General features: G+C 45.8%; 1 protein-coding gene across 11 annotated transcripts in view; it reads right to left on the reverse strand.

Annotated features, from left to right (window-relative positions):
• Spats2l (spermatogenesis associated serine rich 2 like) overlaps positions 1 to 13,200 on the reverse strand; it is a 179,634-nt gene that overhangs the window by 108,816 nt on the left and 57,618 nt on the right. The gene's annotated exons all lie outside the window — the stretch shown is intronic.

Consider the following 13,200-nt stretch of genomic DNA (forward strand, 5'->3'; position numbering starts at 1 on the left):
TACTGAGTTAACCACAAAGAAGTCCAGAAAGCCACCCTACCTGAGGGGTGGCTGTCCCCCTAGAGGGGAGCCACACCTCTTTTTCTGCTCTACAGATCCTTATGATACAAATGTGCAACGATACTTCACCAAGACAGAAACACAGCTCTACCCCTGACTGATTGGGGAGTCGAACGGGTCACTTGATGGCCCTGAGCATCCATTCTCTCATTAGCACAGTGGAGTCGATGGAGACGAGAATCATAGCAGACATCCCACTGGGAGGTAAAGCAACCGAAATGAATTTCATATTTGTAAAGTGATTACGAGAGTGCCTGGCACACAGCAAGGACAATAAAATTACTATAAAAGAATATAAATAGACTCTGCGGCCTGGGCGTTCACTTTCCTGCTGAGGCTCGTGAGACCATGGTCGCGCACCAAGCCAATGATGGTGCTGACCCTCAAAAGCTCAACCTTCTGGTCACACATTCCCCTTGTGTGGCTCCACCCTCCCCTCCTCCCACTGGGAGAAGGTGTTAGCCCAAGGCAAGGGGACTGCGGCATGATGGGAGGCTCTGAATGTCTATGTCCCCAGCGTTGGAAGGCCTGCCACAAGCCGGAGCAAGGCCAATCCAGCGATCCCTCCTGCCGCAGACCACACCTGCTGTGCATGCTTGTTTCACGGCTACCAGATGTCAACATCATTTCAGTGACCCAGCTCTCATTTAAGGCACCAACTTGAGAGAAGAATAAACAGTTATCACGTAGGAAGAGCAAAGTCCGAGGAGAGACTGTGAGCTGAGTGGGAAACAAGCCGGAAACTAGTAACTCCTCTGATTTGAAGTCACTGAATCAGGGAGGACACAAGAATACAAGCGGTCTGACTCTCACTGTATAATCCGGAGAGTGAAAAGCGACTGTGATCACTTCTGACACCGCTCAGAATTCAAGAGGTCCTATTTAAAATCTTCACAAAGTTTCTTTCAGTTTCTAACAGTAGTAAAAAATAAACCTGTCACCTGAGTTACGACTTAATGGGAAAATGAGTAAATATTTATAAAGTGATTCACATATATATACGGCAGAAATAGGTTTAATGAATTCCTCTTAAGAAGCCTGCTTCTGCCGGGCCATGGTGGCACACGCCTCTAATCCCAGCACTCGGGAGGCAGAGGTAGGTGGATCTCTGTGAGTTCGAGGCCAGCCTGGTCTACAGAGTGAGTTCCAGAACAGCCAGAGCTACACAGAGCAACCCTGTCTCCAGAAAAACAACAGACAAACAAATAAACAAACACCAAAGAAGCCTGATTCTTATTTATTTAGTCAGTTTTTTTTTTTTTTTTTTTTTTTTTTTTTGAGGCAGGGTTTCTCTATGTAACAGCCCTGGCTGTCCTGGAACTCGTTCTGTAGATCAGGCTGGCCCCCAACTCACAGAGATCCACCTGCCTCTGCCTCCCAAGTGCTGGGATTAAAGGAGTGAGCCACCACTGCCCGGATAAGAAGCTTGCTTCTTATAGATTCTGTTTACCTGTCTCTTTTCCAGAGTATAGAGTATAACACATATGATAAGCTAGGTGTACAAAAAGACTCGGGAAAAGAAGAAATACCCTCTTACATTATTCTTCCTATCTGCGGAGCCCTGAGTTTTCCATTTACTTCCCAGTTTCTGACACTTAGGACTGGGCTCTTTCTTAATATGAGCCTTAGAATAAACGTGTGGTACCAGCCACACCATAGTGGTCCTTTCTATCCCACCATACTGTCAACATGACAGCGCCTCCTTACCATTCGGAGCGTCAAGGTCTAATCACAAGAACCGCAGCTTCCCATATCTCCCTCACTGTGCTCCCAGGCAGCTTCCTAAATATCCTCCACTTAAATTTTTTTTTTCTCTATAAAGAGCTCCGTAGTCAAAATAACAAGCTACTAGTTAAGTTCTGGCTCCTCTCCACCAAAGCCTATATACTTCTGCCTAAGAAAGAAAGATTAAAATTTACTCATTCTTTGGAATGTTAGGGGTAGAAGTCACTTCCACCCACCCAGTGAAAACACCTTTCACCACTAACATTGCCATTACATGCTCAGGGAAGACCAGCACAACTATGAATTTTTGCTGCTGTGGATACCTCTGCATCCTCCTGGGATCTGGGGGACCAGTTTTCTCCCTGGCTGCCTTGTTTACCTCATCACTTAGAGGACAAGAGGCCCCAAAGCGGACAGTCATGTTCTCTATTCTTTGTTCCGAGCTTGGGCCTGCCCTGTGGCTCTGCTCACACTGGCAACGCTCGTGATGGGCTATGAGCCTCAGCGATAGGTAGTTTAATCCTCCCAAACCGTTTTTCTAAAGATTGAATGCATCAAAACTGGTTTTTGTACAGCACATCAAATATTGAACAGGTCTCTCAACTAAATACAAGACCATAGATTATTTCCCATCGGAAGACTTCCTGCTAGTTACCCAGTCTGCCCTAAAGCAATTCTGAGGTGGACATGTATTAGGTTTTGGTCACGTGTCTGATGAAATAGCTCCATCTTTCAGTCTCGATTCCATTTGTGCCCATTCTTGGCAGATTTACAGGGGCAAGCAGACAAGGTTGGCTCTTTACTAAGAATGTCATCAACAGTTGTGAAGCATGTCCAGCGTGCACCTCCTGCAAGCCTGACCCTGTTGTGATGTTGTTGGCTGGGCATGCTCCTACACAATGTGCAGCCAGTGTTGGGATGAGGACGTATGCTGTGTGGTGCTCGGATGCCATCACTACGATAAACGGGAATATAACCAAATATTAAACACATCGCTCTGAAAAGACACTCTCTAGGGATTGGGGGAGAGCGACTTTAATTTAGCTGGCTCTAGCCAGAAGGGCTTCGGGGAGAAGGTACTTTTTTGTAGTCCCCGGAGGCAGTACCAGCAAAGATGGACAGGGCACTTCCGGTAAGGGCGAGTGTCTAAGTGAAAGCTCTCTGGCAGAAACAGAGTCGTGGGTAAAAGCCAGAAAGAAAACCTACGTGCTTAGTGCTGTGGATATCACTCTATATAAATAAAACACTGATGGCCAGTGACCAGGCAGGAAGTATAGGCGGGACAAAGAGAGAGGAGAATTCTGGGAAGCAGAAGGCTGAGGGAGAGACACTGCAGCCACCGCCAGGAGAGGCAACCTGTAAAGACGCCGGTAAGCCACCAGCCACGTGGCAAGGTATAGATTTATAAAAATGGGTTAATTTAAGATAAAAGAACAGTTAGCAGGAAGCCTGCCACGGCCATACAGTTTATAAGTGATATAAGCGTCTGAGTGATTATTTTATAAGTGGATTGTGGGACTGCGGGGCTTGGGGAACCTGGAGAGAAGCCCTCCAGCTACAGCTTAGTGTCCAGATGTCAACTGATAAATACTTACTGGTGACCTCCTACATGTCTCTCCCAGACGCAGTGAGCTTACTCCATTGCAATGCGGTTCAGCTTTAAGGTTGGCTTGTGCCGGGAGATACGATTATCAGGGAGCAAGCAATTAGAGGACAGGAAGGCCTGGTGTGAGTTGGGGTGGCTTCAGCTACACGCTCGGACTACACACCTGTGCCTAAGTGAAACCGCTGATTCATTTTCTCTTGAAGCAAACAGAGATGGCTCATTCCCACTCAGTATTCCCTTATTCCTCATCATTTTCGGTCACAAAGCTCTGACTCCACAGCTTGTTCCCACTATTATCCTCAAATGCTGAACTGAAAGCTCGATGTTTTTATTCGTGATGTCAACATGATGCACCTCGAGTTTTTGTTCTCCCAGCTTGTGAAAGTCACGTGCTTTAATCTAATATTACGGATCGCCCAAACTAAAGCTGTACAGCTGTGTTTCACATGCCTCTGGGGAGGGCAACATGTGGTCTACTTAAGATGTCATTCAGTTTTGTTTGCATGGTGGGAGCGGCCCAACAGCTAGTAGGTAATTTACCACACCCAGGCTTGACAGAGGTGACGAGACGCTGAAAGGGTATGTGTGCTTCGCTCAACGCCGCTCTCTCGAGCACAGCCAAGCATTAAAGACGGGAAACGCCGGAAAAGTGAGCCAGGTTGTCATCAATTTGTGGATGAGTACCAGCCAATCTTGGCTCCAATTTCATTTCAAGCTTTCAAAGATACATGCTTAGTTAGAATGAGGCCATTTCAGACTCGCCACGGGGAGCAGAGTAGGGACCAAGCCAAGAGTACAAAGACATACAGTAGTCACTGTTCCTTCGCGTGTGGAAGATCCTGAAGCCACGCGACACAATGGGGAAACACACATTTGGCTCCGAGAGAACCCCTTCACATCTCTCAACAATCAGCCATTTACAAACATGTCTAACAGGTCTGTCATGCCTTCACGATACTGATCATTGGCCATATTCATTCATTCCTTCACTCACTCACTCATTCATCTGTTCATTCACTAATCATGAACCAAGTGCTCGCTCTTCACCCAACAGCGTCCTTTGTGCTAGGGATACAACATGGGGCAAATCAAACAGCCCTTCCTCGAGTGCTGCATTGGGTGATCATTTCTACTTCACTAAATCCTTATAATAGTGCTCCACAGGGTAGGTATTATTAACTTCATTTTATTGGTGGGGACCAAGGCTTACATGTCAAAGTCGGGACCCAGAGCCAGTCTTCAGCAAAACTAGTGTTACACCTCAGAGTCACTTCAACTCTAGTGACCACTGCATTGGCCTGATGCTACCACTTTGATACAGTGTACATAGACGTAACTGTCCAAAAATTATCTAGGAGGTTCATTACAATTGAGATATTTCAGTATTTGCAAGCATTATGATCACAAATTGGGTGTTTTGTTGTTTTTTAAGACGAAGAGGTAAAGAAAATTTTCCCATGCAAAGTACAATGCTTTCTTGATATATTAAATTTCATTTCCCACTTCTCAGTGAGGACGAATCATTGTGAAACGCGGCCTCCCCTGCCCCAGCCCAACCCCACACTCTTTCTCAGGCTTTCCTTGACCTGCGATCTCCTATGCCTTCTTCCCTTTCTTCCTGGTGTGACCAGTGTCATCAAGGGCAAGGAAAGCAGCCAGCCTTGGGCTGTCACAGACTGTGCTGGCCATTCAGGGGAGATGCTGGAAAGGGGCTGGCTCACTCGCAGCTCACGGAGACGAAGAAGATGATTGTGAGCCCAGGATCCCCAGGGAGGCAGCAGCAATGCCTTCTGAAGCCGCTCTCCGTCTGTCCCTGTAACTTCCCATGAGGCACCGAGAATATTCTCATGCCCAACTTCGTTGTTTTGTGAGAGCTTCAAAAGAAAACTGAAACCAAGTCCCAGCCAGCTGATCCACAGGAGCAGTCTATCACTTCCTTTGTGCTGTCTGTGCCTGGAAATATGAGAGAGCCACGCAGAGAGGGGGCCGCAGGCGGAGCCCCCATGTCTCAAAAACTATGACCTCATTAGAAAACAAGATGTGACTCAGTCACCAGAGGATTTCTGTCAAATAGACGTGTGTGTGTGTGTGTGTGTGTGTGTGTGTGTGTGTGTGTGTGTGTGTGTGTGTTTGGTTTGATTTGTAGTCCAACCCAACAACCCAACTCAACATCTCCAGGACTCAACTTTCCCACAAGTTGGTGCCGCCTCAACCCTTAACTCAAGGTTCATCCTTCCCTAGATTCCCAGAGAGAAGGTCACTGCCCACTCTTTGGAATCCTGGAGTCAGCAAGGACCAAGTGGTCCCCTTTCTTCCTGACCCGTAAGTGAAGTCCCTCCTCAGTATCCTCAGTAAGTGGCCGTCCAGCCCCTAATCAGCAAGCACAGCCGCAGCAGATTCCTAAGGCCTTCTGAGGAAGCACGCTCACACAGGGCAAGGGCACCCTTGGTCACAGCTGAGTTAACCACCTCTCTGCAACTTCCTAGGCAATGCCGCTGGCTGACCTGCCTTCAGACATCCTGAAGTCCCAGCACTCTCCCAAACTCAAACTCATCATAAGTATGCTTCCTCTATTCTAGTACAGAACCGTTTGCATAATAAAGGAGGTTGGAACAGGAAAATACAAACCCTTAAGTTATTTTTAATGTAACACATTTCTTCTAAGCAGACCTGTGGGTATTTCTTTTTTAAGGGTTCACCCATTCTTTGCTCATTCATCCTATGGTTTCATGCTTTTTAAAATGCAACTTAAAAATTCTGAAAGGTGCAGTAGTGGTACTGCCGGGCTGGGGGTAACCAACAGCCATCTAAACGAACTTAGGTCCCGAGCAGCAGAAGGGAATTCATGCTTGGCACTATAAATGTAGCCAACTACCTGTGGCTCCTAGAGGAGACGCGACTACTGTAGTTTCCTAAACCAGTGCGAATACCTAACTGCACTCTGAATACTTATCCTTATGCCCAGGTAGGCGCTTCTCTCACCCCTCATCAAAGAAGTTACTTCCGCAGCAGAGGGAGACCTTTACAGAAGGCCACAGCTGGTCAAAAGGCAGAGATCAACTGACCGTGGGATGCCCAGCCCCAGTGAATACATTCACAACACAACCAGAGCACGGAAGGCTCAGGGGACATTGCGGAAGATGGGGCAGGAAGACTGTAAGGACTGGAGGACCAGGAAATCTACGGCAAGACAGTGGCTTCAGACACAAGGTGGGGTTAGGGAAGAAAAGAATCCTGGGATGCTGTGCGGAATTCTCAATGAATTATTTAAAATATATTATTTAGAAAGCAAAATGTAGCTTGAGATCAATTTCGTTGACCATCATCACATCACTCTATACACTGGCCATAATAAGCCCACAGCCCAAATCTCCAAGACCTGCTCGTGTCACGGACTGTTTCCTTTCACAGTCGATATTTTTGGTAACTTAAGTGCCTGAGTTTATATTTGGCTCAAATTCATTTGGCATATTTTTCAAACCTATTAGGGTTCTTTTGAGGACCAAATCTATAACTTTCCACTTTAGCTGTCCACTTCACTCTGGTCATTCACAAACTGAAGGTTATAATTTAAGTCACTTACACCATTAAAGTAGACAGTCTGGACTTGAATCAGCTTGGCTACTCGGAAGCTGTATAACCTTGAGGACATGAGCAGTTCTGATTTACTTCATTAGGACGCGAGGATAAAAAAGCACGAACTGCAGAGAGCTGGTGTGAGCACAAAAGGAGAGGGCACCCAGGATGCTAGTGACGGGCATTCCACAACCTTCTGTCATTTCTGTGAAGCATCACTGATAAAAAAAAGAACTCCCCGGTATACACAGGTTGTCCTCTGCAGTCACACCCACTCTTTGAGTTTGGCTACAGGATTCTAGCGGGGAGTCAACTTGCTGCTACTATTCAGGTCATATTCCTCCCATTTTGAGATCCTGGGGGGTTGGGAAAACGACCTTGATGAAAAGTCACATGCACCCTGCCTGCCACGTTTTCTTTGTTTCTCATCCCAGTTACCCTACTGAACAGGGGAGCTACTGAGTCCTGTGAACTTTCTTTGTGTCTAGTGACCATCACATTGTCTACTGAGTGTTCCCTGTAGGCACAATAATTTCTAACATCCGGCTGAAATTTTATATTCTCTGATTTATTTATTTATCTGTCTATCTATCTATCTATCTATCTATCTATCTATCTGTCTGTCTGTCTGTCTGTCTGTCTGTCTGTCTGTCTGTCTGCCTGCCTGCCTGCCTGCCTGCCTGCCTGCCTGCCTGCCTGCCTGCCTGCCTACCTACCTACCTACCTACCTACCTACCTACCTATCTATCTATCTATCTATCTATCTATCTCCATGCTTTGGATTTCTTTCTGAAATCCTCCCAGAGGACAGGCTGGAGTAAGCCCATGTCAGGTGTGAAAGTAAGCCCTGTAACGGGAGACCCCACCCGTGATGAGGGGTTGAGGATGGCTCTTCCCCTGTGGCCTCAGGTCCCTTACATTCCCTTCTCTCCTCAGTCTGTGGGAAATCAGTAGACCCTGTGAACCAGCAGGGATGTCGAGAGCTCTAAGTGGTAGGAGTGGCTTCCGTCTTTCGTTTTTCTCATCAGGGGTCTTGTCCCTTTGATTCTTTCGTCTACAACAATAAAACAAAATCCTGTAATAAGAAAATACAACAGCAACAGCATTCCAGCCAGTCTCGCCCGAAACTGTTAACGATACCATTAGCAAAAACGTGTAACATTCAATGTCACAAGCATTCCAATTTCTCTATCTGGCTTACTTTGTCAACTTCATTTCTGGTCAGACTGTGCCTCACCAGATTTTTAAATCTCTTGTTGTTCCTAGAATTTCTTACATATCTCAGCACACTGGAGACGTCAGGTTTCCTGACAGTGTTCTAAGGGAATTAACTGTCTCTGTGGGATTTGTTCTTGCTCATTTGCTCTCCCTTGCACACTTCATTTAGGTTCTGAGTTAACAACTGTGCCATTGGCAGCCATGTCTTTTCCTCTTTTTTGAAACAGTCACAGTTAGAATTCTGTTCATTCAAAGAATCTGAGAATGTTAGATTTACAGTGTGCATGTAGGGTGTCAGAGCGCAAGCGATCTCGGGCAACTAGGAACGGACCTCACGCTTATGTTATAGGAAGTCCAGTGTTGTTCACTGATTGGTTTTTGTCCACTTGTAACTTATGGCTTTCTGTTCCACCACGTTCTGGTGTGTTTGCCAAGGACACACCACACTGTGGTAGTGCCGTGTGCAGCTCGGTTTTCCGGCAAACAGAATGGGAACAGAGACAACCGTATGCCGCTGGATTTTCAGGGCAGGTCTGAGGACGTTCGGGATGTATAGAAGGGTCGACTCCAAACACCAGGGGCTGGGTTTCCATTTCTTTAGCAGTCTCCTCCAGACTCTCAGGCTCTACAAGCCTGTCTCCCACTTCTCCGAAACCTCTGGAATGTGTCATGCACTGGGCTGTATCTATCATCTACTTCCTGGTTATCACAAAAGCTAAAAGCTCAGCTGACGGCCAGACACCCAATGCGTATTTATTAAATAAATGGATAAAAACTTCCTCTGCTTCTGTTCCACCGACCAATCTCCTCTTGGTTAAAATAAGATCCAAATAGCAGCTCTCCCCTTCATTTCCTTTACTTTCCTTGAGATGAAAATGTCAGGGAGGCAAATTGGTATCTGGGACCCTGTTTTCATTTAAACATGAATAAGACTTGCAGTAGGTGTCCAAGTAGCTTAAGTTTTTCATCACTCTGACTTATTACCTCTGTGTCATTTTTGTATGCTATATCAAAAAGTAAATTATCCTATGCTTGATAAGGCTGAATAGTCTAAAGTTCATTTATTCACTCAAAACTCCTCATTAAGTGTTTACTACGAATGGAAAGCTGTCCTGAGCCTGGCCATTTCTCCTTCCTTCTTACTTCATCAAATCTGTGTCCCTCAGCTTCTGGGTCCTCACCTCTCGGTCCATCTAAAAGGCAGTTGTGAACTGTCGCTACTTGTGAACAACCCAGTGTCCTTGTCCGGTGCCTTCTTCCTGGTCTGTCACAAACTCTACCATTAATGGACCTTGTACTTCAAGGGAAACTAGTTAAATCCAGGTTTCTCCATGTTCTCATAATGGCAATAATTTGGTTACATATATCAAACTAAGTATCATAAATTTAAAAATCAGAGCCAATAGGTGAAGAAACACATTATTCATAACACATCCCTCATCACTCCCTTCCATTCAAAATCATTTTACTTGAATAACTGAAACAGGTAACATTTTGAAAGAACACAGCCAAATGCGACTCTTACCTTTTAGGATTTGAGCTCTAATTTTACATGTCTACATGTAGCGTAAACATAGGACTTAGCAGGCAGGCATTGCACACCCTGGTGTCTAGCACTCAGATGAAACAAGATCATCAGGATTTCGGGTTATCTCCCATTATATACAGAGTTCAATGCAAGCTTGAGCTACAGGAGACCTCGTCTCAAAATAAAATAAAATAAGAAAAAAAGGGAAGAAATTCCCTTTGAGGACGGGACACATAAATATGAACGCTACTTTCTTAATTTCTTCAGACTACTTTAGGTGAGTCACCTATAACCAAATGCAAAAGCTGCTTCCCAAAGTACCACAGTTTATCTTCAATATGAGATAAAGATATAGTTACGCTCCCATTTTCCCGGAAAGTACAGCTTTTTTATCAAGGTTTCTCTACCAAGAATCTGAGTCATCACACCATTTTTTTTATTGGCTGCAATCTGATTGCAGAATAACTTGTCTGCAGAAAAACAATAAATGCATTTGTCTTTACCGTTTTCTTGGTGGGCTGTTAACAGAATGCGCACTGTCCTTATGAGGTCCCAGCCACCTGACCCGGAAGTGTGCTGTGCTGAATCAGCGGGTCAAAGGACATCCTGACTGCTGCTAAACAGCAGCTTATCACGAGGTAATGGGGAAGGGGGACCCCCACTCACTTCTTATTAGCATAATGGCTGTGGCAAAAGAGTTTTATCCAAAGAGAAAAGAAATTCTGCACTGAGCAACAAAACATTCAATTAAATGGAAACTAACCTTTATTTGCAGTGAGTTTAATTTGGACACTAGTGTTTTATATTCCAATATTTTTCACTACAAAATGAATGAGATTTTCCAACAAGGTAGCTTGATATGGCAGGCCATGCCTGAGTGCACTTCCAGCTACCCAGGAGGCTGAGGCAAAAGGAACACCTGAGTGCAGGAGTTCAAGGCCAGCCTGCACAACGTAGTGACACTGTGTTTGAAAAATGAAAGACTCTGCAGTAAGATTAAAAAATAACTTCAGTTTATCTTTGAGTCTTGAATGTGTCAAGATTGACAGTGAGTACAAGGGCAAATTTAAGACAAATCAATCATACCGCTGAAGAACTCTTAGCCAATTACCTCTTTGGTATGTAAGATGTTGATGAAATAGCTACGGATGTTTAATTTACTAGTGAGAAGCGCCTACAGCATGGTACGGTCCTGGTGCCCAGGGTGGTATCTTTAGGATACCGGAGCAAACAGTCTAACATGGAAGACTCAAAACCAGTCTTCTAGACTGACACAGACGCCTCTCTTCAGAAGTTAGCAGACACCATGTGTGAGCTGTTGCAGTTATTTACAGCTGACACTCACATGCTCACCACTGTCAAGCTGATGGGAAGCTCCCTTCCTTCTATCTCCATAGCAGCTATTCCACATGCTTAATTACGTGTATGACCAATGCAGGTTCATGGGTGGTCAATATTTGCAGATACTTTTTATTTGACACTGTTCTTATATGCTGTGGATATCGCTCTATATAAATAAAACACTGATGGCCAGTGACCAGACAGGAAGTATAGGCGGGACAAGGAGAGAGGAGAATTGGGGAAACAGGAAGAAGAGGGGAGAGACACTGCAGCCACTGCCAGGACAAGCAGCATGTAAAGACGCCAGTAAGCCACCAGCCACATGGCAAGGTATAGATTTATAGAAATGGGTTAATTTAAGATATAAGAACAGTTAGCAAGAAGCCTGCCACGGCCATACAGTTTATAAGTAATATAAGCGTCTGAGTGATTATTTTATACGTGGATTGTGGGACTGCGGGGCTTGGTGGAACCTGGAGAGAAGCCCTCCAGCAACACTTATATGATAGCTCATTGAATTATCATCACCTGAAGAATCTGAATACAGAAAAAGCTCTCATTGATAAAAAGAAAAGATGAACGTTTAGTACCCCAAGTGGACGGAGCAGAATGCATTGCTTTGCTGAGCTGTGCCCTATTAGTAATAATGTAGAGAGTATCTTGTAGGAAAGAAAGTCTTAGGTCAAGGACAGAATTATAAACACAAACAGGTGTGAATCTGTTGACTTTGATGTGCATGAGTAGGTGGAGCGAAAGAATCAATTCATGTTGGAGAAATGGAATCCACAGCAACACTCCCAACCTATGGTTTGCAAGAGATGAGCTCTGATTTGAGTATGGGACAGGTAATGGGCTGCATTGTCAGGTCAGTATTTCCTTAAAAGAGTTTTCTGTCTTCCCGAACTTGGACACCCCACCCCACCCCCTCCCAGTGTCTCATTGAAGGAACCCGTTACAAGTCACACGGTAAGATGACGGAGAGAAAGGGACAGCACCAGGAGCTGTGCCTTCTGTTACAGATTTACTCCTTCAGGGAGACTTTACTAAGCATCGCCTCCATGGGTAACCCTGTGCTAAGAACTAGATGAATAAGAATGAATTCAGCGCAGACCTTAAGGAATTCTGGACTAGCAGGCAGGGCACAGACTCACTCGGGGTAAGCTATTATGGAGGAAGCACAAAGTTTGCTTAGAGCACTCTGAGTGGAGGCGCCCAGACTGCCATGCCTACGAGACCAAGGGGAGCTTCCAAGTGGGTGTTAGGTCTAAGCGGGGCCTCGACTGTGCCGGTAAGGGGGATATGGGGACAAGGGAAAAGCAATCTATGAAAAGAAAACAAATGAGTTTCTGGGTGTCCTAGCATTCATCCTACAACTTGGTCAGCCCTTATCGCTGTACAGTCTGGTCATTTCTGAGCTCAGCGAGTCCAGTGGATGGAGGACAGTTCAACACCTGGCTTGAGCTGAGAGGTCCTGCCCAGGTAGTCGGCCAGCAGCAACTCTGCACGCTGCCGCACTGCCGTTCCAGCCAGGCCTACAGTGTGACCACCTTCCATGGCCCTTGGTCCTTGGCTGCAGATGGGACAACTCTATCTACTGCTGTTTCATCATGATTTGAAGGTTAGAAAATGGCAAGGCATTATTAGTGCTCAGGTAGTAGAAAACCCATTGTGCTGGCTAGCGTCTTTTCCTGACATACAAAGCTGTATAAATCTGACCTGGCCAAGGGGAGGCCATACTGGGACATTCGGCTCATTTGGCCCAGGCCCTGCTCCAAAGACACCACTGACCAGAGAGAGGCAAGTCAATGAATGTGAAGCCATGAAGTCTCTTTTTCAAGGTTTTCTGAGTCATATACACTCACAAAAACTTCCCACTAGGAAGGAAGGAGGGAGGGAGGGAGGGAGGGAGGGAGGGAGGGAGGGAGGGAGGGAGGGAGGGAGGGAGGAAAAATTCACCAGCTTTATTCTTCCTACCCAGCCAGGTCCTGACTTAGGAAGTACTGCTCTGGAGGGGCAGCCTCCTCTGGGAACTCCCCTCCCTTACCTGGGTTCTCGGGAGGCTGACATGTCACACCTCTGCCAGGAACATCCCTTAATCTGCCCACACAGCTCAACAAGTTGCCAGACACTTCTCCAATGGAAAAGG

This window comes from Peromyscus maniculatus, chromosome 13 (genome assembly GCF_049852395.1).
Source record: "Peromyscus maniculatus bairdii isolate BWxNUB_F1_BW_parent chromosome 13, HU_Pman_BW_mat_3.1, whole genome shotgun sequence".
NCBI classification, from domain to species: Eukaryota; Metazoa; Chordata; class Mammalia; order Rodentia; family Cricetidae; genus Peromyscus; species Peromyscus maniculatus.